This window comes from Mirounga leonina, unplaced genomic scaffold (genome assembly GCF_011800145.1).
Source record: "Mirounga leonina isolate KUSES-001 unplaced genomic scaffold, KU_Mleo_1.0 Mir_95, whole genome shotgun sequence".
Taxonomy (NCBI): domain Eukaryota; kingdom Metazoa; phylum Chordata; class Mammalia; order Carnivora; family Phocidae; genus Mirounga; species Mirounga leonina.
In genome coordinates, this window is record NW_023270865.1 from 22,853,939 (window position 1) to 22,880,498 (window position 26,560).

The following is a 26,560-nucleotide window of genomic DNA, read 5'->3' on the forward strand; positions in this document are numbered from 1 at the left end:
AAATCTGGTACAATGAGAGTTGATATTAACTTTGAGATGTATTTTTAAACACCCAGTGGGAACTATTAAATATGGGGCTCATTATAAATAACAATAGAGTTGCCTGGACTAGAGATTTTGATTGGGAAGTTATTTCATGTACATGGCAATAAAAGCCAGGTGAGAGAGGAGGGTCTAGTTGAGAGTCCTAGATGATAGTTGGAATTTATATGTGAAGGAGTCCACAAAGCAAAAGAACTCATGGAGCTAAAATCTCTGCTCCTATTGTGACCAAAAAAAGTGGCATATTTCAAAAAGAAGGTGTGCTGGACTGTGTGAAACACTGTTGCTAAATAGAAAAGTTGGGTCTAAAGTTGCGGATCAGATTCGTTGGATGCAAATCACTGGTGTGGTCCTTTAGGGCGTTAACCATAATGTCCAAATGGTTTGGAAATGAAAGAAGTCGAGAAACTTTATTCACAAAGTTCGTTTATGAAAAACAATGGAGACTTAGGCTAATGTTGGTAAAAGGAGGTAAAATTCTAGCGTCTTCAAGTTTTTAGTCTAAAGTAATTTTAGGCTTTTAGAGAATAGTTGCAAAGATAGCACAGAGGGTCCCCATATATAGTTTGAAGGTTATTTTTTTAATATGTTCTTTATGAGAGATACATGAAGAGCACATGAAGAAAGCTGTTGAAGATATCTAATAAGCAGGTTTTATGTGATTCATATATGATAATAAGGGATGGATATACAAATATGGTCACATTCAGGATACTAGTAGAGAAGATGGCCTTGGATGTATAAATACAGGGGAGGAGGAAAAAATACGTGTTCCTATACAGGAATGTCTGGGGATGTGGTGTTATGAATTTGAAGACTGACTGATTTTTTGAGAGAGCGAGCATGTGCAAGTGGGAGGGAGGGGCAGAGGGGGAGAGAAAGAGAATCTCAAGCAGATTTCCCACTGAGCATGCAGCCCCATGTGGGGCTCAATATCATTACCCTGAGGTCATGGCCTGAGCCAAAATCGAGTCGGACGCTTAACAACTGAGCCACTCAGGCACCCCTGTTGTTACGAATTTAAAGAGGTTATGTCCTAATGTGTTCTATTTTTCATATTTTTGGTGAAACAATCTTGTCTCCTTGAAGTAAAGAGAAACATGAGGACTTTGAAAGCCTGAAAGAGTGAAAAATTTAGATCTTGTCCTTCCCCAGTGATTGTGAAAATGAATGAGCCGAGGAAGAGGGTGGGTTAACCAAAAGGTTGGAGGCAATTGATTGACAAGGCCATCTGCCTGACTGCATCTATGATTTTCTTTACATAACCCCATCTGGGGCATAGGCCTGGAGATGGCAGTTTAAAGACTATGGCTAGAAATAAGTGTAATTAGACCGAGGCTATAAAAGAAAAACAAGCAAAACGAAGTACAAACTTGTACAAAACAAAGTACGGTAAATGATTCTCAATTTCATTTCCAGACTCTAAGTATGCATTTTTTAAATAAATTTTACTATATATATACATTCACAAGGGAAAAATATATTTACAGTGTTGGGCTTTCTTAGTAAGAATATGTTAAGTTTTTCAGTTTATGCAAACCTGCAGAGTTGGTTGTTGTTTGTAATACAAATTGCAATTGTGTGCATAATTCTCATTCCACTGGGTGTTTACTCTGATGTGTCTAGCAAATTAAATGTTTAAGTCACCAAATTGATGACTGTTTCTTTAGCCATTGAGCAGAATTCAATAAGAGGGACTCCATGGCCTGTCAGTGAAAATGCTTTACACTGCTTGTAGGGATGGATCTATTTAAGCCTATAATTAAATCTTGCACAGGCTTATGCCAACATATTTACTTTTTGACAATTTAAGAAGTCAATACCATCCATTATTATGTATACATTGTTGATCTTTTGAATTTTAGTTTTTAATTCCACATCATGGATTAAAAAAAAAATTCTTACAGAAAAGTTGTCTTCTTTATTTCCTTTTGGCTAGCCCATACTGAGGCTAAAAAATAGTCAAAATCAAGTAAATATTATACAATATAAATGATCATGAAATAGAGTGCCACCAATAGCTCAATATTTACAATATCTATCAATATTTTGTATACCAAATGTGGATTTAAATGTATGGGTTTAAATACATATATTTTTAAATTTTAACATCATCTCTTATTTATTAACAATGTCATCTTGAGCAACTACTCATATAAGTCTCTATTTCCTTATATGTAAATTACATATAATAAATAGGCCTCAAAGAGCAGTTGTATGTATTTGTCAGCAATACATTATTATCAAATTATTGATGTTGAACTTCTTATACCATATAGTTTATAAGAAAGATTGATATATAAGATCTTTATAAGTGTTATATGATTGAGCTAAGAATTCTGAAGATAGAAGATATGTTCTAATTCTAGCGCCACTTTACATAAAATATTTTTTAGTAAGTGCAACTTTACAAAATCTGAGATATATCTGCTGATCACCATGAAGCTGAAACCTCTTCTCTGCAATATGTATTTTTATGAATATTCTTTTAAAAAGACTAAAGAAGATATGTCTATTTTAGACAACAAAGTGCATAACTTGTATGAGTAATTTATTTCCACATTAAACTGAGCACTCCAAACAACGCCTAAAAAAAACCATTCTAAGAGCACAATGATAGATTTCTTGAAGTGCTTTTGTTTCCTATCAAAGGAAAAATCAAAGTGAGACCCAAGGAGATATAAGAAATAACTAATCAGTTGAAGAACAAAAAAATGGCAAAATGTTGGAAAATGATGTGCCAAAAAAATGGGTTTGAAATGATACAAAATCTAGGTGTACAGAATCCCAATTAATTTCCATCCATGCACATATTCATTGTGTATCCGTTAGAAGAGAATCAGCTCTATATATCAAGAAGGGATGAGATTGTAAAAGAAGGAAAGTGTAAGTGTAATCAGGTGGGAGAAAGAGTGAAGAAAAAAAATGTTAAACAAGGTTGGGTAAAGAGAAATGAAGAAGAAACAATACAATTTATTATAATATGTTAACCAGGCAATTTTGCTGCAGAAACCAAAAACCGGCTAAAGCCAAAATTTACATAAGCGCCACTTTACATAAAATGTTTTTTAGCAAGTGAAACTTTACAAAATCTGAGATATATCTGCTGATCACCATGAAGCTGAAAACTCTTCTCTGCAATATGTATTTTTATGAATATTCTTTTAAAAAACTAATTCACCCATATGCAACACACATCTCTTTTCTTACCTTAAATGAAATTGACAAATATACACAGAGGGAAAAAATATGTAAAGTGTGTTCACTACATGACCCAGTTGTACTTATTATTAAACATCCTTTCTGTATACGCTCAAGTTTTTCTGGATATAATATTTCAGTGTTTCCTTTGCCTTGTTTTCTCTATTTAAAAGTAGTTTTCCCCAAATGATCCTGCAGATCTAGTCTACTTTTTCCTAACCATAACATTTTCTTGCACGTGGTTTCTTCTATTCCAGTTTGGACTGGTTGCCCCTAGTCTTGCTGCACCATCTTCCTCCTTGGACTTTTGTTCATCTTCAACCTAGGACTTCCTCCACTATGTAGCATCCCTTGTTTTCTGATCTTCATGCGTTCTATTTTTGATTAATTTATTAATTTTGCTAGAGTCCATCCATCAGTAATTATCTTGAGTCTTGGTGTTGAATCTTTCTTAGATTCTATATCAAATTGACTTGGTCATGGCCAGGATGCCCCTAACCAGTCACTCTGGGTGGAAGCTTCTCTGACCCACTAAAGGAATTATGCCTCTTTCATTACACTTCTCTTAACTAAACATGTATTCTAATATATCATCTAGCATTTTCTTCTCTTTCAAAGAGCTGGAAGGCTGGAATTGGAAATTTCCCTTCTGCCATGTAGGTTGGACTTAGATAAATTCCAAACAGGTTCTGCTAAAATAGTTTCCCTTGAGGGCAGGCCTTGTTAAGAAGAACAAAGACTTAAAAAAAAAAAAAAAATAGTGACTTTTCCCCTCCCCCTGTTAGAAGTATGAGATGATTTTTTTCCATTCTTCACAGGGAGACCCTGATGGGGCTCCTGGAGATAAAACTCATTAAAGGCTGGGCCCACGTGGCAATTTTAATTCTCAAGTGCACACTGGGCCTCTAGCAATTTGTCAATTGTGATTTATTTTCCTACCAGCAGTGTTACTAGTGACAAGACTATTCCACTTTAGGACTTATACACACAATAAACTGTGATTCTCTGTATCACCTCTCTCCTCAGTTTTGGGGAAAACAGTTTGGCTTGTGGCTTTGGTTCTCTGATGACTAAACAGAGTTAGTGATTTTCAGTTTATTCATCTCTTTTCTTATTGTGAAGAAGAGAGTGACCACTTCCAAGCTCCCTACAAGTTGAACTGGACACCAGAAGTATAATCAGTATACCAAAATTCTGTTAGTAATTCTCTTAGATTGTCAATCTCTTAGATTTGTCAATCAGTTATTTACTATGTCATGTTTTTAATTTGTTCAGTGTAAGAATGAATGCTTCATTTTATCCTTTCCCCTAGAGATATATCTCTTTTTTAAAGATTTTTTTTTTTATTTATGTCTCTTAATAATTGGTCAACCTTTTTTTAAAGATTTTATTTATTTATCTGACAGAGAGGAGCACAAGCAGAGGAAGCGGCATGAAGAGGGAGAAGCGGGCTCCCGCTGAGTGGAGAGCCTGACATAGGGCTCGATTCCAGGACCCTGGGATCATGACCTGAACCAAAGGCAGACACTTAACCAACTGAGCCACCCAGGAGCCCCAGTAGTTGGTCAACCTTCTGACTTTTTACCAACCTATTCTTAATGTTTATATTTAGGTCCAGAATAGTTCTCACTAATGTAGCATTCAATAATCCATTTAGGAATTTTCTTCTAGCCCCTGCTATGTGTAAGAATTTATGCTAAGTACTGAGTCCAACACAAAGAGGAGCAAGATATGATTTCTACTTTGAAGGTCCCAGCATTCTATTGATAAGATTTCCCATACACACAAAGAACGTTAAAAGTGATAAAATGACAGTACATTAGCTTCCCATGGTTGCTATAAAGAATTATACAAACTGGGTGGCTTAAATCTGGAGAAATTTATTCTCTCATGTTTATAAAGGCCAAAAGTGCTAAATCAAGGTGTTGGCAGGGCTACACTCCCTCCAAAAGCTAATGGAGTATCAGTTTTTGCCCCTTCCAGCTTCTGGTGACTTCAGGTGATTTTTGGCTTGTGGGTGCCTTGCTCCAGTCCCTCTGGGTCTTCTCTCTTCTCTGTTTTTCTTTCACAAAGATAAAAGTGATTGCATTTAAATATGACCTGGATAATCTAGGATAAATTGTTCCTCTCAAGATCCTTAACTTAATCATATCTTGTGCCATCCAATAGAGTTCTGGGTAACTGGGCATGAACATATCTTTTGGGGCCCATGATTCAATTCATTATGACCAATGAAACACTAAAATCTATAGGAATAGAGAATGAAGTCAGGGAACTCCTGCTCTTGAAGTAGGTATATTTAACCTGCAGAGAGAGAGAGTTTTAAGTTTTTGTGTTTTTTGTTTGTTTTTGTTTTTTAAGACAAAAACAATCTATGCTAAGTGATGACTTCTGTGTCAATCATAATCCTAAACATGAACACATATTATGTTATTTAAACATCACAAAACTGGTACACCTGGCTGGCTCAGTTTGTTAAGCGTTTGCCCTCGGCTCAGGTCATGATCTCAGTGTCCTGGGATGGAGTCCCGCATCGGGCTCCTTGCTTAGTGGGAAGCCTGCTTCTACCTCTGCCTGCTTCTCTCCCTGCTTGTGCTCTCTCTGACAAATACGTAAATAAAATCTTTAAAAAAATAAACATCGCAAAACCTCAATCAGCATATTATCTCAATTGATTTATAGCTGAGTTCAAAATGATATATATTTGAGATGACTGAATTTCAAGGAGATTATAGGGTTAACCTAATTTTCCCAGTCATGATGCTCATAAGTGATAAAGTCAGGATTTCCACCCACATTTTTATGACATAAAACCTATGAGCTTTTAAGAAAAAAGAATATAAAAATATTTTAATAAAAATAATCAGTGTTAGCCAGTAAAATATCCTTTTTTCTTTTTCTTTTCATAATAAGGTATATTCACTCAAATGAGTTTGCTTTCTTATTAATTCAGAATCTGAGGACAGCACCATTTGGATTATTTTACCAGCTCCCTGGTTATTATTAGAGCTGCTACTACATTGAACCGGTGAGCCAGTAAAAGCAGTCTTAAGAAGCAAGAAACTTTCTTTCATATGCCTTTGGGGCTTGCTGTCAAAGCAATCCTGATGCATCCCATAGAGGCAGAGGAAATGGAACCTCTGAGCCAGAGGTAACATCAGCAGAGCTGATGAAATTAGAAGTTGTGCTCACAGACTTTGGTAGCATCATCATCTCTTCCTATTTACCGATATGTTCTTACTGAGGATAAGAAAAGACTTTCTGAGGCAGGCTTGCCATCGATCAGTTCCAGAATGCTTGGAGGTAAAGGAAGCTTGGCTTGTACATGAAGGGCAAAGAATCTACATCCCATAAAGCTGAGCATCACATAAGCTGTTTTGCCCTAAAGCATAAATGAAGATCAAAGTAGTGAAGAGATTTAGTGGCACAAATTTGTCAGATCCTTGTTTTTTGAAAAATAAATCATATGATAAACTAATAATAGAAGACAAGAGACCTGAAAACTCAAAGGGAGCTGGGCTGTTTATTTCCAGTTACAATACTGTTTGATAAAATTATTTTGGGGCTTTGAGTAAGCTGTAGGCTTTGAGAGATCAAGTTATCATTCTGATAGATTGACCCTTTCTAATTGGTAGTTTTGTTTTCTTGTTGTTTATTCTGTGATGGCCTCAGTATTTCCAAGCCATCAGTTGATAAAATGAACAGAAAAAGAATAATTTTATTAAAGTAAAACTTGACCTAAATTTTTACACTTATTAAAAATAGAGAAAGAGTTTAATTGATGGCCCAAGAGTTATCAAAAATGGTCATTTTTTTTATGCCTTTGCTTGTCCTTATTTTGTAGCCTTAGTGTCTGGAATATAAAAATTTCTTAAATAAAGATGTGGTGAGTCTACATACATTGCATTTATAGGATCTCCAATTTTAAACCTGCAGACTCAAGATCTTGTCTGTATTCTTGGCCTCTCCTCTTCTCCAAATATCAGCCTAAGTAGAGGCATAGCTTGTTAAAAGGGAATTTATTTTCTTTTGGTCACCCCTGCTCGCTGCCAAGCCTCATTAGGGAAAACAAACCTTACTTTAAAAGAAACCAGTGGGAGTTAAGGAAGAGGTCAATGTAAATTAGTTCAAAAAGGGAGGCTCAATAGTTACCTAGTAGAGAGGCAGGAAGCCATATAAATAGAGACATCAATTTGAAAGAAAAGGCCTGGGGCCTGTTTTGTTCAAAGCTAAGCCTTTAAGTGAGCCTCTCTGTCTCTCATGCCTTCCTTTCTCTCTCTCTCACAGATGTTTACCTGTCTGTGAATGAGCACTGTGCATCCTTTTTGAAGTTTATTTCCAATGCAACATCTGTGAGAATTTTAGCTTCGGGTCTTACTTCAAAGCTTTTGTACCTAATGATAGCACAAACAGATGATTCCACAGTAACAGCACACCCTCCCAGGAAGGCATTTCCATGTGACACAAGTTTTGATGTTAAATAGCACCATAAATTTTCAAAAGGCAAACAAGGTATATTAGGTGCACATTAGGAAATAATAAACTTTCCTGTGCCAAAGAAATGATGCCAAAATGGGAAAATGAGAGATTCTGATGCTATCTTTTCAGCAAATCTCAACTTTTTTTTTTTTTAAGCTTTAAAAAAGGACAGAGCTTTGAGTGCTATTTAGTGATTGCCTTGTTCCTGGAAGGAAAAGCATAGCTAATACTTTGGGCTACCTCACAAATTAACTACAACTTAATTTTTGTTTTCTAGGTACCTAGATTTTGTCTAAAAACTCATATACTCTATCATTTAGCCTTCACAATAACCCAGGAATTAAGTGCTAGAATTATTTTATAGATGAGGAAGCTGACATTTTAAGGAGTCATAAGTTTTCCAATAACTGGAAATTATTAATATATAATTTATAATATATACTAATATAAATTAATAATAATAAGTAAAACCAAAATTTAAACTCAGTAAACGGACTCAAGATCATGGGCCACTGTCTTGATTGCTCCAAGAGTATTCCTGGATTAATGGATACTTTACCTGTCTTATGTGTAGCCACTTTTAATATTTTTAAGATATAAGAAAGACTGAATATGAAATAACTATCAAGGACATACAGGTTTATGCAGTTGTATTAGGACTTACTGTAATAATGTCCAATGAGGGTATTTTTTAGGATTTAAACTGGATAAATGGGTTGATGGTTAATGTCTCCCCAAAAGTAGATCCACTTAATATAGACACATGTGTAAGGTATCATGCCTCTTGTAGTAAATAATGAGAAATAATTAGACCTTCTTTTGATACATAAAAGTAAGATTCTTGGGTCCACAGGTATTCTACATAGATTTTTTTTTCCAGTAAAACTGTTACTTGATATCTACATTTACCATTATAGGTCCTAAATGACTTTTATTATTCTGTTCAAAACATTTTTTTAACAAAATAAAAGTTTTTGACTTAAAAAACATCATATAAGTAAACTTTTAAATCCACCAAATGAATATCAGCCAAGTGATTTCTAGAAGGAATAATAAATATGGAGTTTTGTGAGGGTGTTTAGCATATTTGTTAGCTAGATGAGAGTGGTACTGCTTTAAGACAAGAATTGATTACACTGAATTTGTAAGCAAACTTTTTTTGTTGTTATTTTGAAGACCATTTATAATATGAAGTTTGCTCTGTTGATAACCATCAAACCTTAATGGTAACCATCAAAAAAGAAAATCTACCCTTTCTTCAAAGCATTTTGAATCTTACAACTCAACATAGCAAAACAAACACCGTAAGACCAAAATACACGTAAGTTATTATATTGTTATAACATGCTATTTATGTTATAATAGTGATAAGTACAAAAATCAGACAACAATATCAAAGGAATTAATTTTAGAATCTCTGTATAAATTTGAGAAGCACAAAGTGACCACCTTAAACCATGGGAGAAAGCCCACAAAATTTAATCCTAGCAATGGAAAATTGAGCAGAATTAATTTGAAGCAAGGGCATGATCCTTAGACACACATATGATTTTTCTCATGTTCTATCAAGGGATAAAAGTAAGACACTGATGTGAAACAAAGATCATGGGATTCTACTAAAAAGACCAGCTCAAAAGGATCCTGAGTAGCAAGAACCTCTGACTTATTTCCATTACCAAGGCTGTCCTTATTATTATTGTCCTTATTATTAATTCCATCTTCTTTTGCAAGTGCCATATTGTAAGGTCACTATTCTTAATGTCTTAAGTAGCAATATATTTTATTGCCCATTTAAAATGATATAGGAAATAAAAATCCACCAGGAGATGTTACACAGTACCATGTGTTCACACTAAGGATGCACAGTGCTCATTTACAGATAGGTAAACCTTTGAGAGAGAGAGAAAAGAAAGCAAGAGAGACACAGAGACACACACTTAAAGCCTTAGCTTTGAACAAAACAGGCTCTAGGCCCTTTCTTTCAAACTGGGGTCTCTATATGGCTTCCTGCCTCTCTAGTAGGTAAATTGCTCCTTTTTCATTTTACTTAGACATTTAGACATGAAATAGGAAAAGAAAAAAACATTCTACAAGTATAACTTGGAAAAAATGAACAGCAGAGTACCAAAAATGATCATCTACCTAACAAATTTCACATGCAGAAGCCAATGGCCATTGCTTTGGCCCCTGTAAATTCTTTCATTTTTAAATTTTTTGTTGTGAATACTACAATGATTTGTACAGTCATAGAAAGTACAAACCTTATTAGAAAGAAGGAAGTTGAACAGAGGTTTGCATATGGACATATGTTGTCCTCTTTCTACATGAATGGCACTATTTATCAGAAAATGTTTTCATTGTCAAGGCCTTCAGTCATTTCTCTCTGGTGACAGCACAGGAAAAAGAGCAAAGGGGCAACTAACCAGGGAAATCCCTGCACCTGTCAATTGGAAATGCAGTTCTGTTCACAGACTCTGCAGAGAAAGATAAATTGATTGCTTAGAAGACATGGGCAATGAAAGTCAAATAAATTGTTGAAAACGTGCTGGGGTTTGTCTTCCAAGAATGGAAAAGACTTGTCTACAGATCTTTCTACCTGTAAATTTCAAAAGTACCTGTACTAAAAGTTGCAAACATTTTCAAGATAGTTCTAATAAATATTTCTTTCAAGCATTCAGGATTAGAATAATATGATGTGATGCTGGGAAAAAATAGCCATAGGATGGTGGGGAACGATAAAACTGGAAAGTCAAGTCTGATACACTTTCAAAGCTGAGAAGGAACACATTAAAACAGTGATATAAAGTATAATTTTCCATAGGAAAAAAACATTTAATATGATTGTTGGATTTAAAAGACTGATTTACTATACATTTGCTTACACATTGAGAAAAAAAGATAATAGGTAAAAAGGAAAGAAAAAACTTTTGTATAAGGATACTTTTTCTAACAAAATATCATCTTCCCAAACTGCATTCTATTAAGGAAGTTTTTGCTAATGTGTTATAATTTTATTGGATGTAGGATAATATGCAGGAAAAAAATATTTCAGCATCTAAATGAAATATTTCCCACCACCTGCCAGAAATATATTTAAAGTAAAATTTTGAAAAGATCAATGGTGTAAGTTGTTCTGCTACTGTATCTTAGCAAATAAATGGATCTGCAAAAAATTACTTTATAAATGTTTAGATACTGTGATCTCATATTCAATTTTATTTATTTTTTATTTTTTTAAATTAACATATAATGTATTATTTGTTTCAGGGGTACAGGTCTGTGAAATTCAATTTTAAAAATTCCTCAGGAAACTTTAGTCTATATACAAGAATGATTAAGGCATCATGGACATATAAATAAAATTATTTCAACTATGGGGATTTCCATATGAAATTTGAATATATATTTCTGCAATATGATTTTGATGTTACATATAACTTTTTTCTGCTCATTTTTCTAGCACGATTTCTTGATTTTTTTTAATTTAATTTTATTATGTTATGTTAGTCCCCATACAATATATCATTAGTTTATGATGTAGTGTTCTATGATTCATTGTTTTCATTTAACACCCAGTGCTCCATGCAGTACGTGCCCTCCTTAATCCCCACCATGTGGCTAACCCATTCTCCCACCCTCCCTCCACTCCCAAACCCTCAGTTTGTTTCTCAGAGTCCATTGTCTCTCATGGCTCATCTCCCCCTCTGATTTCTCCCCCTTCATTTTTCCCTTCCTTCTCCTAATATCCTCCATGCTATTCCTTATGTTCCACAAATAAGTGAAACCATATGATAATTGACTTTCTCTGCTTGACTTATTTCACTTAGTATAATCTCTTCCAGTCCAATCCATGTTGATGTAAAAGTTGGGTATTCATCCTTTCTGATGGCTGAGTAATATTCCATTGTATATATGGACCACATCTTCTTTATCCATTCATCTGTTGAAGGGCATCTTGGCTCTTTCCCCAGTTTGGCTATTGCGGACATTGCTGCTATGAACATCGGGGTGCATATGGCCCTTCTTTTCACCACATCTGTGTCTTTGGGGTAAATACCCAGTAGTGCAATTGCTGGGTCATAGGGGAGCTCTATTTTTAATTTTTTTGAGGCACCTCCACACTGTTTTCCAAAGTGGCTGTACCAATTGCATTCCCACCAACAGTGCAATAGGGGTCCCCATTCTCCACAACCTCTCCAACATTTGTTGTTTTTTGCCTTGTCAAGTTTTGCCATTCTAACTGGTGTAAGGTGGTATCTCAATGTGGTTTTGATTTGAATTTCTCTGATGACTGATGATGATGAACATTTTTTTTCATGTGTCTGTTAGCCGTTTGTAGGTCTCCTTTTGAGAAGTGTCTGTTCATGTTTTCTGCTATTTTTTGACTTGATTATTTGTTTCTTGGGTGCTGAGTTTGAAAAGTTCTTTATAATCTTGGAAATCAGCCCTTTATCGGTAGAGTCATTTGCAAATATCTTCTCCCATTCTGTGGGTTGCCACTTTGTCTTGTTGACTGTTTCCTTTGCTGTGCAGAAGCTTTTTATCTTGATCAAGTCCCAAAAGTTCATTTTTGCTTTTGTTTGACTTGACTTTGGAGATATATCTTGAAAGAAGTTGCTGTGGCCAATGTCAAAGAGCTTACTGCCTATGTTCTCCTCTAGGATTTTGATGGATTCCTGTCTCACATTGAGGTCTTTCATCCATTTTGAGCTTATCTTTGTGTATGGTATTAGAGAATGCTCGAGTTTCATTCTTCTGTATATAGCTGTCCAATTTTCCCAGCACCATTTATTGAAGAGACTTTTTTCCATTGTATATTTTTTTCTGCTTTGTTGAAGATTATTTGACCATAGAGTTGAGGGTCCATATCTGGGCTTTCTACTCTGTTCCATTGGTCTATATGTCTGTTTTTGTGCCAATATCATGCTGTCTTGGTGATCACTGCTTTGTAATATAGCTTGAAATCAGGCAACGTGATGCCCCAGCTTTGTTTTTCTTTTTCAACAGTTCCTTGGCAATTCAGGGTCTTCTCTCATTCCATACAAATTTTAGGATTGTTTGTTCCAGCACTTTGAAAAATGTCATTGGAACTTTGTGATGGCGCTGATGGTGCAGATTGCTCTGGGCAGCATAGACATTTTAACAATGTTTATCCTTCTGATCTGTGAGCATGGAATGTTTTTCCATCTTTTTGTGTCTTCTTCAATTTCTTTCATGAGTGTTCTGTAGTTCCTAGAGTATAGATCCTTTACCTCTTTGGTTAGGTTTATTCTGAGGTATCTTATGGTTTTTGGTGTTATCATAAATGGGATTGTTTCTCTAATTTCTCTTTCTACAGTTGCATTGTTAGTGTATAAGAAAGCAACTGATTTCTGTGCATTGGTTTTGTATCCTGCCATATTACTGAATTGCTGTATCAGTTTCAGTAATTTGGGGGTGGAGTCTTTTGGATTTTCCACATAAAGTTCATGTCATCTGCAAAGAGAGAGAATTTGACTTCTTCTTTGCCACCTTGAATACATTTTATTTCTTTTTGTTGTCTAATTGCTGTTGCCAGGACTTCTAGTACTATGTTGAACAATAGTGGTGAGAGTGGGCATCCTTGATATGTTCCTGATCTTAAGGAAAGGCTCTCATCTTTTCCCCATTGAGGATGATATTCACTGTGGGTTTTTCATAGATGGATTTTATGAACCTGAGGAATATTTGCTCTATCCCTATACTCTAAGAGTTTTAATCAGGAAAGGATGCTGTATTTTGTCAAATGCTTTTTCTGCATCAATTGAGAGGACCATATGGTTCTTCGCTCTTCTCTTATTAATGTGTTCTATCACATTGATTGATTTGCAAATGTTGAACCTCCCTTGCACCCCAGGGATAAATCCCACTTGGTCATGGTGGATGATACTTTTAATATATTGTTGGATCCTATTAGCTAGGGTTTTGTTGAGAATTTTGGAATCCATATTCATCAGGGATATTGGTGTGAAATTCTCCTTTTTGATGGGGTCTTTGCCTGGTTTGAGGATTAAGGTAATGCTGGCCTCATAGAATGAGTCTGGAAGCTTTCCTTCTGTTTCTATTTTTTTAAACAGCTTCAGGAGAATAGGTATTATTTCTTCTTTGAATGTTTGGTAGAATTCCCCAGGGAATCCATCAGGCCCTGGACTCTTGTTTTTTGGGGGGAGGTTTTTGATCACTGCTTCAATCTCCTTACTGGTTATTGGCCTGTTCAGGTTGTCAATTTCTTCCTGTTTCAGTCTTGGGAGCTTATAGGTTTCCAGGAAGGCATCCATTTCTTCCAGTTTCCTTAATTTATTGGCATATAGTTGTTTATAATAATTTCTAATAGTTGTTTCTATGTTCTTGGTGTTAGTTGTGATCTTTCCCCTTTCATTCATAATTTTATTAATTTGGGTCCTTTCTCTTTTCTTTTGGATACGTCTGGCCAGTGGTTTATCGATCTTATTAATTCTTTCAGTGAACCAGCTTCTAGTTTCATTGATCTGATCTACTGTGTTTCTGGTTTCTAATTCATTGATCTCTGCTCTAATCTTAATTATTTCTCTTCTAATGTGTGGCTTAGGCATTGTTTGTTACTTTTTCTCTAGTTCTTTAAGGCGTAAAGTTAGTTGGTGAATTCAGGATTTTTCTATTTTTTTGAGTGAGGCTTGGATGGCTATGTATTTCTCCCTTAGGACTGCCTTTACAGGATCCCATAGGTTTGGGATCCATGTGTTTTCGTTTTCATTGGTTTCCATGAATTGTTTAATTTCTTCTTTGATTTCTTGGTTGACCCAAACATTATTGAGTAGAGTGGTCTTTAGCTTCCAAGTGTTTGAATTTCTTCCAGATTTTTTCTTGTGATTGAATTCCAGTTTTAAAACATTATGGTCTGAGACTATGCAGGGAATAATCTCAATCTTTTGGTATCAGTTGAGACTTGATTTGTGACCCAGTATGTGGTCTATTCTGGAGAAAGTTCCATGTGCACTCGAGAATGAGTATTCTGTTGTTTTAGGGTGGAATGTTCTGTATATATCTATGAGGTCCATCTGGTTCAGTGTGTCATTCAAAACTCTTGTTTCTTTGTTGATTTTCTGCTTAGATGATCTGTCTATTGCTGAGAGTGGAGTATTGAGATCTCCTACAATTAATGTATTGTTATCAATATGACTCTTTATTTTGGTTAACAGTTGGCTTATGTAGATGGCTGCTCCCATGTTGGGGGCATACATATTTACATTTATTAGATCTTCTTGTTGGATAGACCCTTTAAGAATGATATAGTGTCCTTCTGTGTCTCTAACTACAGGCTTTAGCTTAAAATCTAATGTATCTAAGAATTGCTACCCCAGCTCTCTTTGGAGGTCTGTTGGCATGGAAGATGGATCTCCATCCCTTCACTTTCAGTCTGGATGTATCTTTGGGTTCAAAATGGGTCTCTTATAGACAGCATATGGATGGGGTCCTGTCTTTTTACCCAATCTGCAACCCTGTGTCATTTTATGGGAGCATTTAGGCCGTTCACATTGAGAGTGATTATTGAAAGATATGAATTCATTGTCATCATGTTGCCTGTGAAGTCCTTGTTTCTATAGATTGTCTCTGTAAACTTCTATTCTATATTACTCTTGGGGTCTTTCCCCTTTTATAGAACCCCCCTTAATATTTCTTGCAGGGCTGGCTTAGTGGTCACATATTCTTTCAGTTTCTGCTGGTTGTGGAAGCTCTGCCTCTCTCCATCCATTCTAAATGACAGCTTTGCCAGATAAAGTATTCTTGGCTACATGTTCTTCTCATTTAGTACCCTGAATATGTCTTGCCAGCCCTTTCTCGCTTGCCAGGTCTTTGTGGATAGGTCTGACATTATTCTGATGTTCCTCCCTCTGTATGTAAGGAATCTCTTCCCCTTAACTGCTCTTAAGATGGTTTCCTTGGTTCTAAAATTTGAGTTTTACTATTACATGCCAGGGTGTTGGCCTGTTTTCCTTGATTTGGGGAGGGGTCCTCTTTGCCTCTAGGACACGAGTATTTGTTTCATTCCCCAGATTAGGGAAGTTCTCAGCCACGATTTGCTCAAATATATCTTCTAGTCTTCTCTCTCTCTCCACCCCCTCAGGGATCCCAATAATTCTGACACTGGAACGTTTCATGGTGTCACTTATTTCTCTGATTCTATTTTCAGGGATTTTGAGTAGTTTTTCCCTTCTTTTCTATCAATTGGTCTTCTAGATCACGAATTTGTTACCCTAGCTGTTAGATTTACCCTAGCTGTTAGATTATCTAGATTAGATTGGATCTCATTGATAGCATTTTTAAGTTCTACCAGTTCAGCTTTCATTTCTGCCCTTAGAGAGTCTATGTTGCCATTAATCAATTTCTCCATTCTAGCTATTGTCTTCACAACTGCTACCCTGAATCCCACTTCTGACATCCTGGTTATATCTGTATCTATTTGTAAATCTGTGGCAGAAGTCACAGTCTCTGCCACCATGGTTACTCCATCTTCTAGAGTAGATGTGTCTTACAAAAGCTTTCAGGGTGCCAGCCAATTAAATAGATCAATATGCTATACTCAAAACAATGGATTCATGTACTACTCTCTGCAATCTTTAGATAGTCCAGATCTTTTTTTACTGTACAATAAGAAAAGGGAGTTACTACTCAAGGGCAAATTTTGAGTGTTTATTGTACATTTTAAGTGAGCAAAAACTTTTCCTGATCCTTTTTTTTCTTATTACAAATCAAAAATATGTATACATGCCAAATCAGTATCCACATACTATGAACCCAAGGCTGTATCTGTTCTAACAAACTTACCACATCTGTCATGGAAGCTTCAATCATGATAACTACTGGATTGAGCTTGCAGTGGTCTAGTCATCCTCCAAGACCCACCTGGTTTCTGCAGGGGCAATGTTAATAACTTAACTGGGGATATGATGAAGATCACCATCCTTGCATCTATCAGAAACATAAACCTGGCAGGAATCACCTAAACTCTGCAATACATACAGATGTAATTTTTATTTCTTTTTAATAACTTGGTCATGGAAGAACAGTTTCAGAAGCTTCCACTTGGCTTTCTCCATTTTGGTAGTTATCCACAACCAAGGACCCAATATGGAGGTTGTGTAACTTCTAAATATGTAACACCAGTTAAACATTCAGGATCCAGGGGAATGATCACCAGGGAGTCAGTGTAAGTCATTTATTTCCTGGCTTCCATATGCCCCCCCCCCCCATACAAATAGAAAGTCCATAATAATGTTTCAAAGTACCCATAGTTCAATGTCACTGAAACTCAGTACTAACTAGTGTTAGAAGTATGTAGGTAGACCCCATTTCCTAATTTATAATCAATTGAGTAAATTGTATAATTCCCTTTGGGGAAAAACTGAGTAAGTCACTACTGTGTGTCCATGCTATGGTGCTATGATGTTGTTCCACTTGAAAAACCAATGTTCACTGGGTTCTAAATCTGAACAATGAGCTCAGGTCTGGGAACTCTACAAGGGATATTTTTATTAGGGTGGCCACCTTCAGGTTCCCAGACATCCAACCTTGCTTTATTCTGCTGGTTTAAGCTGAGTAGTACATTTGTCTGTCACCAGCCTATTTTACCTCCAGGGAAGTCATAGCCTATTAACCATCCCTACAAGTCCCTTTGGATTGGGTTCCTAGGGCTGCTACTCCTCACAATATCTATGGGTAAGCACCACCTGTTGCTGACAGTTAAGTGCGGCCTCTGGACTCAGTTTCAAAGTCCATACATGGCCCTTGTTTTCAGCTAGACAAGTTCAAAAACCACCCTTCTATCTCTAGCTCTAGACTGAAAAGTTGAGCCACACTGAACTTTTTAATCATGCTCCTGCTTTTCTTACCAGGTTATTCATGTGGCCTTCTCTGTGTTCTTTGGGCTTTCCCAAAGAACATAATCATCATGCTCATCTTCTGATTGTACATATTATATCCATTCTGACATGTCCATTTGCTTGAACTTTTTAATGTCTTTATCCATCATCTGATATGGCAATTTACACATTGTGATTTTGCTCAGCTTGGCCATCATGTGTACCATGCCATTGAGAGCCATCTTATCAGTTAACTTGCACAATCTCCTGAGTTTCTTTCCAGGATGCTAAATTATCTCCAGAGAGTATTCTCAAATAAATAAACTCTTCCCTATTTTATCTTCCAGCCCTTTGATAAATTATCTTCTAATCAAGTGCCACTTATCCTGCCCAAGTGGTTACAAATATAAGTCAGATAGCTTTGTAGTTTTGCAAATTATAGTACTTTATTTATCAAGTTCAGTGTGTCTTCAGCTAGTTGTTGTGACTTAAACCTAGGTATAGACCAAATAATCAGGAGGGAAAGTGAGGTCACATGTTAAGTGGTATGTATGTTGCCTTTCGGGATTATTGAGATGATTGCTCTTAATAAGAAGGAAAGCATTTCTTCAAGCTTAGAAGTTTCCATGGAATTAGAGGAGTCAAATCTTCAGAAACAATCACCTGCATGCCTAGATTCCATGTCCCAGATTTTCACAAAGCGGGCAATGTCTTTGGTTTAACAAATCTGCATTCTTTGAGTTTAGTTCCCTTTGAAGTTAATTATACAAGACAATAAATCTCAGGCTTCCTGCTTGACTTTTTCTGCACTCCTACTCAAGATATGAGGGCTTCCTTGCCTCTACTAGGAAGTCCCTTTGGCTGCCACACTTCATTTTTAATGGATTATGATTTTCCTTATTATTCTGTAGAGAAATTACAGCACGTAAGAGTGTGCCAATATGAGAACTGGTATTATAGAAAATGAGGAAGGTTTTAATGGTCTCCTTGCTTCTAGACCAATTCATGTCTACATATTCATAACACTGTGCTCTAACTTGTGAATCTGATCATTTTATTCCTTTTCCCAAATCTCTCACTACACACACACACACACACACACACGTACACACATAGTACAAGACTGTATTATATGTGACCTGCTTAAATATTAAGCTCATTTACTACTGCTCTCATTTAGGGCATTTTAAATAGTCAAAAATATATAAATATAAGAAAGATAAACAGCATCAGCAATTATCAACACAGGTCTAATCCTGTTTTGGTTCATACCAGCCAATTTCCCTTAACCCTTGAACTGTATAGAAGCAAATCCTGGCAGCATAACATTTCATCAAAAAAAAAAAAAAAAAAAAAAAATCAGCATTAGAACTAAACAAAACATCTTTCTAGCTTTTAACCTGGAAATTTAATACTGAATCCTTAATATTATAAAAATCTAGTTAGTGGACATATTTCCATGATGTCTCTTTCAAACTTGGTTTATTGAAATCAGGATTCCAATAAGGCACAAAATACTGATAGCCTGGTTGATGATTCTCTTGTCTTAATAGGGTTTTGGTTTTTTTTTTCTTTTTCCGTGAAGTTTGTTTTTTCCTTGTAGGAATTCACTTGCCTTACAGAATTAACAAATTCTGGATTTTTGTTTGTATTCCTATAGGTTTTATTTTTAACATATTTCTTTGATTTTATGTGTTTCCTTTAAATTAGTAACTGAGCAAGAGATTCAATTAGATTTAGATTTGATTGGTAAGTTTACTTCAAAGTTGATGTGTTGTACTTCCTATTTCTTCACATTAGGTGGCACATAATAGCCGGCTGTGTCAAGTTTTCGTTCTTAAATTTGATCACCATGTTCATTTACTTAAAATTCCCCTAGACATGCTATGATTTTTAAATACTAATACATTTGGATGTACTGTTTCCTCTATGGTTTTGAATGACCAGAACATACTTTATATGACAGTATAATAATTATTCATTTTAAAGAAATAAAATAACTGACAAAAATTAATGTATAAGAATGGTTATTATAAAATGCTTTGGGATAGGAAAAATCAGAAACACATTTAATGTCTAAGAATAAAAGCATAGTAAGTTAATGTGGTACTCATAAGACGGAATGTTTTGTAGATACTAACATACTTTCAAGAAATATTCAATAGCATGAAAAATGTTCTTAATGTAATGTTATAACAAAAAGTACCAGAGACAGGATTTCTTGGAAGATAGCAGACTAAAAGGATACTGAGCTCACCTTGTAGCTATTATCTTAGTATGTCTATGGGATATCTATACAACCAACTCTGAAAATGACCTAAAAACTGGCAGAACAGACCTTTCATGGTTAATCATGGAGAAGAGGCCACATCAAGAAGGGTAAGAAGGGTGGAGATGAAGTTGGGAACTAAACCTCTCATGTGACACCCCAAAAAGGAGAGGCACCACAAGCATGGAGGAGTGAAAGGATCAGACCCCACACCAGGCACCCCCAGCCCTGGGGAACTGCACTTGGAAGACAAGTACCCATAACATCTGGCTTTGAAAAACAGTGGGGCTTAACTTCAGGAGCTTTAAAAATCAATGAGCTTAACACCAAGCAAGACAAAGGGCAATAGAAAACTGAGTCCCTGCCCTTAAAGAGCTGGCATATTAGTAACTCACACTGTGACACAGTACAGAGGCAACTGTTTGAAAAATGCCTGGGATATAAGTGAAGGAGATGCATTGATCAATCTTAAAATGTGTAATGGAGGGGCAGGGATCATCAGGAGATTTTTCCCAGAAAAAAAGTACTGGTGAGCACCATTTCCCTTTCCCTCCCACAGCCTGGATAGCCAGACACTTAAAGGAGCCAATGCTAACACTATATTAAAGATAGTACATTAATCACTTATAAACCCAGTAAAGAGGTGAAAACACAAAAAGAACTAAATCAATTATATCTACAAAAATTAGACAAGGGATATGTAAAATAAAATGATGTAAAATATGACATCATATTCATAAAATGAGTAGGGGTAAAAATTTAGTGCTTTTAGGATGTGTCCAAACTTAAGCAACCATATAGCCAACATAATATAGACTACTATACACATAGATGTTGTATATGATTCCAATGGTAACCACAAAAAAACCCATAATAAAAACCTATAGGGGCACCTGGGTGGCTCAGTCGTTAAGTGTCTGCCTTTGGCTCAGGTCATGATCCCAGGGTCCTGGGATCGAGCCCCACATCGGGCTCCCTGCTCCGCAGGAAGCCTGCTTCTCCCTCTCCCACTCCCCATGCTTGTGTTCCCTTTCTCTCTGTGTCTCTCTATCAAATAAATAAGTAAAATCTTAAAAAAAAAAAAAAACCTATGATACACAAAAAATAAAGAGAAAACAATTCTAACATAACACTAAAGAAAGTCAATAAACCACAGGGAAAGAAAGCAAGAAAGAAGAAAGGAAAAGAGAAGAACTATAAAAACAACCAGAAAACAACTAGCAAAATGGCAACAAGTATATACCAATCAATAATTACTTTAAATGTAAACAGACTAAATGCTTCAATCAAAGACATAGGGTGATGGAATGGATTTTTTTTTTTAAGTGCCATCTATATGCTGCCTATGAAAGATTCACTTCAGACCTAAAGACACATACAGAAAGTGAAGCAATGGAAAAACATATACATGCAAAGGGAAATGAAAAAAAAAAAAAATCCAGGCTACCAATACTTATATCAGACAAAATAGACTTAAAACAAAGACTGCAGCAAGAGACAAAGAAAGACACTACATAATGACAAAGAGATCAAAGCAAGTAGAGGATAGAACAATTGAAAATATCTATGCACCCAATATAAGAGCACCTAAATACATAAAAGAAATATTAACAGACATTAAGGGAGAAATTGAGAATGATAGAATAATAGCAGGGAACTCTAACACCCAACTTACATCAATGGATAGATCATCCAGACAGAAAATCAACAGTGATTTTGAAAGACACATTAGACCAGATGGATCTAACAAGATATATACAGAACATTCCATCCAAAAACAGCAGAATATACATTCCTTTCAAGTGGAATAGATTACATGTTAAGCCACCTACAAGCCTCAATAAATTTAAGAGGGTAGAAATAATACCACCATGTTTTCTGAACATAACAGTATGAAACCAGAAATCAATTACAAGAAAAAAAATCTGGAAAGAACACAAACCAAGAAAAGAAAGAGGAAATTAAACACTTGGAGACAAATGAAAATGTAAATACAATAGTCCAAAATCTTTGGGATGCAGCAAAAGCTGTTCTAAGAGGGAAGATTGCAGCAATACAGGCCTATCTTAAGAAACAAGAAAAATCTAAATGAACAACCTGACCTTATACTTTAAAGAGCTAGAAAAAAGAACAAAGCCCAAAGCTAGAAGGAAGGAAGTAATACAAATTAAAGTATAAATAGAGACTAAAAGAATAGAAAATATCAATGAAACCAAAAGCTGGTTCTTTGACAAAATAAACAAAATTGATATACCTTTAGCTAGACTAATCAAAAGAGAGAGAGAGAGGACTCAATATCAGAGATGAAGGAGGAGCAATAACAACCAACACCACAGAAATACAAAGGATTATGAGAGAATATTCTGAAAAATTATGAGCCAACAAATTGGACAACCTACATGAAATGGGTAAATTCCTAGAAACATATAACCTTCTAAAACTGAAACAGGAAGAAATAGAAAATTTGAACAGATCAATTACTAGCAATGAAATTGAATCAGTAATCAAAGAACCTCCAATTATCAAAAGTCCAGAACCAAATGGCTTCACAGGTGAATTCTATTATATTTTTTTTTTAGGGGGTGGGGGAGGAAGAGTCTTAAGCAGGCCATGGAACCTGACATGGGCCTCCATCTCACAACCCTGAGACTGAGCTGAAATCAAGAGTTGGATGCTTAGCTGAGTGAGCCACCCAGGCATCCCTCCACCAAACATTTAGAGAATGACTAAGAATTGCTTCTTTCAAACTAGTCCAAAAAATAAAAGAGGAAGGGAACTTCTAAATTCATTCTATAAACCTAGCATCACATTGATACCAAAAACAGACAAAGACACTACAAAAAAAGAAAACTATAGGCCAATATCTCTGATGGACAAAGATGCAAAAATTCTCAACAAAATTAGCAAACTGAATCAACAATACATTTTAAAAAATAATAAAATTCACCACCATCAAGTGGGATTTATTTCAGATGTAAGTTTCAGTATTTGCAAATGAATCAACATGATACACCATATTAACAAAATAAAGGATAAAGTTATATGATCATCTCAATAGATGAAGAAGCATTTAACAAAATTCAGTGTTTATTCATGATCAAAAAACTCTCAACACAATGGGTTTGGAGGGAACTACCACAAAATAGTAAAGAACATATATGACAAAGCCAAGGCTAACAATATACTAATGAGGAAAAGCTTAAAGCTCAGATCAAGAATAAAACAAGAAGATCCACTTTCACAACTTTCACTCAACATAATATTGGAGGTCCTAGCCTCATCAGATACAAAAAAGAAATTTGTAAATACCCTAATTTTAAGTTATATAATGTATAAAAAACAATATTAGAAAATATTACTAAATATTAAACTGATTTATAATTTTATTTGGCAGAATAAAGTTGTTTCTTATGCCTTTTCTCAGCAATTTAGTGCCACCAACAAAAGGAAAATGAAAATAATAAGTGTATCTTCAGTAAAAATAGTAAATATTTTTACCTTTCAATAGAAGATGATTTTGTTAATATAATAAGACCAAATTGAGGAAGAATTCTGAGGTCACAAAAGTAACATGTCTCAATAATATAATACAGTTTTAAAAGTAAGTGACCAATCTTGTGATTCCTGAATTGATGGTTGGGAAAGGGGGCAAGATTTTCCCAGGAGAATGGATCAGTACTAAGAAAACACATCCAAACAAAATTGGGTGGGTAAGGTTGTCCACTATAGAACTGTTTGTATAGTAACCAAGTGACGACAACTCACTGTCTGCATAGGAATGGCAAATAAGTGATGAAGAATCCAGAATATATAAGACTTTGAAGGTATTCTGAAAGATATAAATCTATAAATGGATGTGGAAAAAGTCTCTAAATTATTAAATAAAAAGCATGACCCAAAGAATACAAAGAATATTGGTCCAATGTTTATATTTCTACCAATCTGAATGCTTTACATAATTAATTTTATGAATCAAATTTATAAATAAAATTTTTATAATTTTAAATTGTGTTTAGTTGAATACTAGGCAGTTTGAATATTTTATATTTATTATCTTTTATATTTTGTTTTTCTGAATTGCTTCTTTGTGACAACCGTTCAATGTAATTTTTATCTTCTATTTCTATTTGCTTTATGAGATCTCTTGACTGTATTAATTATTTTGCATTGCAGAAATTCTCTATTTTGAAATTTGTTTTTACTTTTTGAAGTTTTTGATACTTAAATCATTATGTCAGCTTTTATTGTGTAGCTCAGAGTTTCAATTTTCTCCTGTGGTATTTCAGTAATTTTAGGTTCTATGCATTTAAGTCATTATTCCATCTGAATTTTATTCTGATTTGTATTTCAAGATCTATATAAAAAGAACCGTCTGCTAATTAAAATGTGCATATTTAAGGTATTTGCAAATGACATATCTGATAAAGTGTTAGTATTCAAAATCTATAAAGAACTTATCAAACTCAACACCTAAAAAACAAATAATCCAGTTAAAAAATAGGCAAAAGACATGAATAGACATCTTTCCAAAGAAGACATATAGATTGCTAACAGACACATGAAAAGATGCTCAATATCACTCATCATCAGGGAAATACAAATTAAATCTGCAATGAAATATCACCTCACACCTGTCAGAATGGCTAAAATGAACAACACAGGAAACAACAGGTGTTGGTTAGGATGTGGAGAAGGGGGAACCCTCTTAAATTGTTGGTGGGATGTAAACTGGTGCAGCCACTCTGGAAAGCCGTATGGAAGTTCCTTAAAAAGTTAAAAATAGAAAAATAGAACTGCCTTATATCTCAGCAATGCACTACTAGGTTTTTGTTTTGCTTTGTTTTGTTTGTTTCTTTAGAGAAAGAGAGAGAGAGAACAAGAGCTAGGCAGGGAGAGGGAGAGAGAAAGAATCTTAAGCAGGCTCCATGCCCAGGACAGAGTCTGATGTAGGGCTTGATCTCACAACCCTGAGATCATGACCTGATCTGAGATCAAGAGTTGGAGACTCAACCAAGTGAGCCACCCGGACAACCCTGCACTACTAGGTATTTACCCAGAAGACACAACAATACTCATTCAAAGGGATACATGCACCCTGATGTTCACAGAAGCATTATCGACAATAGCCAAATTATGGAAAGAGCCGAAATATCCATTGACTAATGAATGGATAAAGAATAAGCTGTATATATGCACAACAGAATATTACCCAGCCATCAAAAGAATGAAATCTTGCCATTTGTAATGGTGTGGATGGAACTAGAGTGTATTATGCTAAACAAAATAAGTCAGTCAGAAATAGACAAATACCATATGATTTCTTTTATATGTGGAATTTAAGACACAAAACAGATGAACATAGGGGAGGGGGGAAAAGAGATAGGGGGCAAACCATAAGAGACTCTCTATTACAGAGAACAAAATGAGGGTTGCTGGAGGGGAGGTGGGCAGGCTGATGGGTTAAATGGGTGAGGAGTATTAAGTAGGTCACTTGTGATGAGCACTGGGTGTTGTAGGTGATGAATCACTAAATTCTACTGAAACCAATATTACAGTATATGTTAACTAGAATTTAAATAAAAACTTGAAACAAAAAATGTACATATGTATTTTACATGATCATACTATGATATTTGTGCCCTACAGAAATCATAGAATAAAGCATACCGTTGTACTGAGTAGGTTGTGGGGCTGTCTCTTAAAGGTAATGGGCTACTGTCAAATAGACCCCCAGAGAGGAAACAGAAACCTAACAGAAGTTATTCACTTGCTGAGCAAAAGAAAACACATTTCTACTTTCTAGTCTTTCTCTTTAACCAATATTCTTAAGAATGCCAACCACTTGTGTGTGTAATTTATCACAGTAGTAGGGGATGGGGTATATTAAAGAGTTTTAGTACCCACTACTAGCCTCGTGAAGATGAGCTGCTTTTGTTGCTTTGGAAAACCATAACTATCTAGTTAAAATTCAATTTGCCACTATCTGTGGTTAATCAGAATTTTTATCATCCTTGTTTCATGCATTCTCAGTTTCTTGTGAAAACTTTTTTTTTTTTTTTTTTAATTTCTTTACCCCCTCAGTCACCTCCATCTACTCATATTGAGCAGAGGAAATTCCTCCTCCATTAGTGGTATTATGTTTTTATCATATCAAATGTTTGGTAACTATCAGTTTTATCTTGACTTGTGTCTTCAGAAATATGGGAAGGATGTGAACCTAGTAACTGATACATCATTATGTTACTTTCTGGATTTTAAGACAAAGGAAAAGATCCTTCCCTGGCGGTTGTGTTGATATTTTCAAGCTGCTGCTGTTTCTGCAGCCAAGGGAACTGTCCGGGAAGGATCGTGTGTGAAAAATGTGAGTTAAGGGGCTGCATCTTTTGGGAGAAGCTAACTGCAGTTCCCAGGTGAAAAGAAACTTGGTACTGTTATTACTCCAAACACATGGAAAGATGGTGCAAGGAATACCACAGAAAGTGGCAGAAGAAAGCTGAACGAAGATAAAGCTTTGACTTAAAAAAAAAAAAAAAAAAAAGCAAGATTCGATCCATATGGAAAGAATAAGTTCTCCACTTGCAGAATTTGTAAAAGTTCTGTGAACCAACCAGGTTCTCATTACTGCCAGGGCTGTGCCTACAAAAAGGACATCTGTGCAATGTGTGAAAAAAAGGTTTGGGATACCAAAAACTACAAGCAAACATCTGTGTAG

General features: G+C 35.4%; 1 pseudogene; it reads left to right on the top strand.

The window, feature by feature from the left end:
- Nucleotides 1-413: 413 nt before the first annotated feature.
- On the top strand, nucleotides 414-26,560 carry LOC118006219 (annotated as a pseudogene).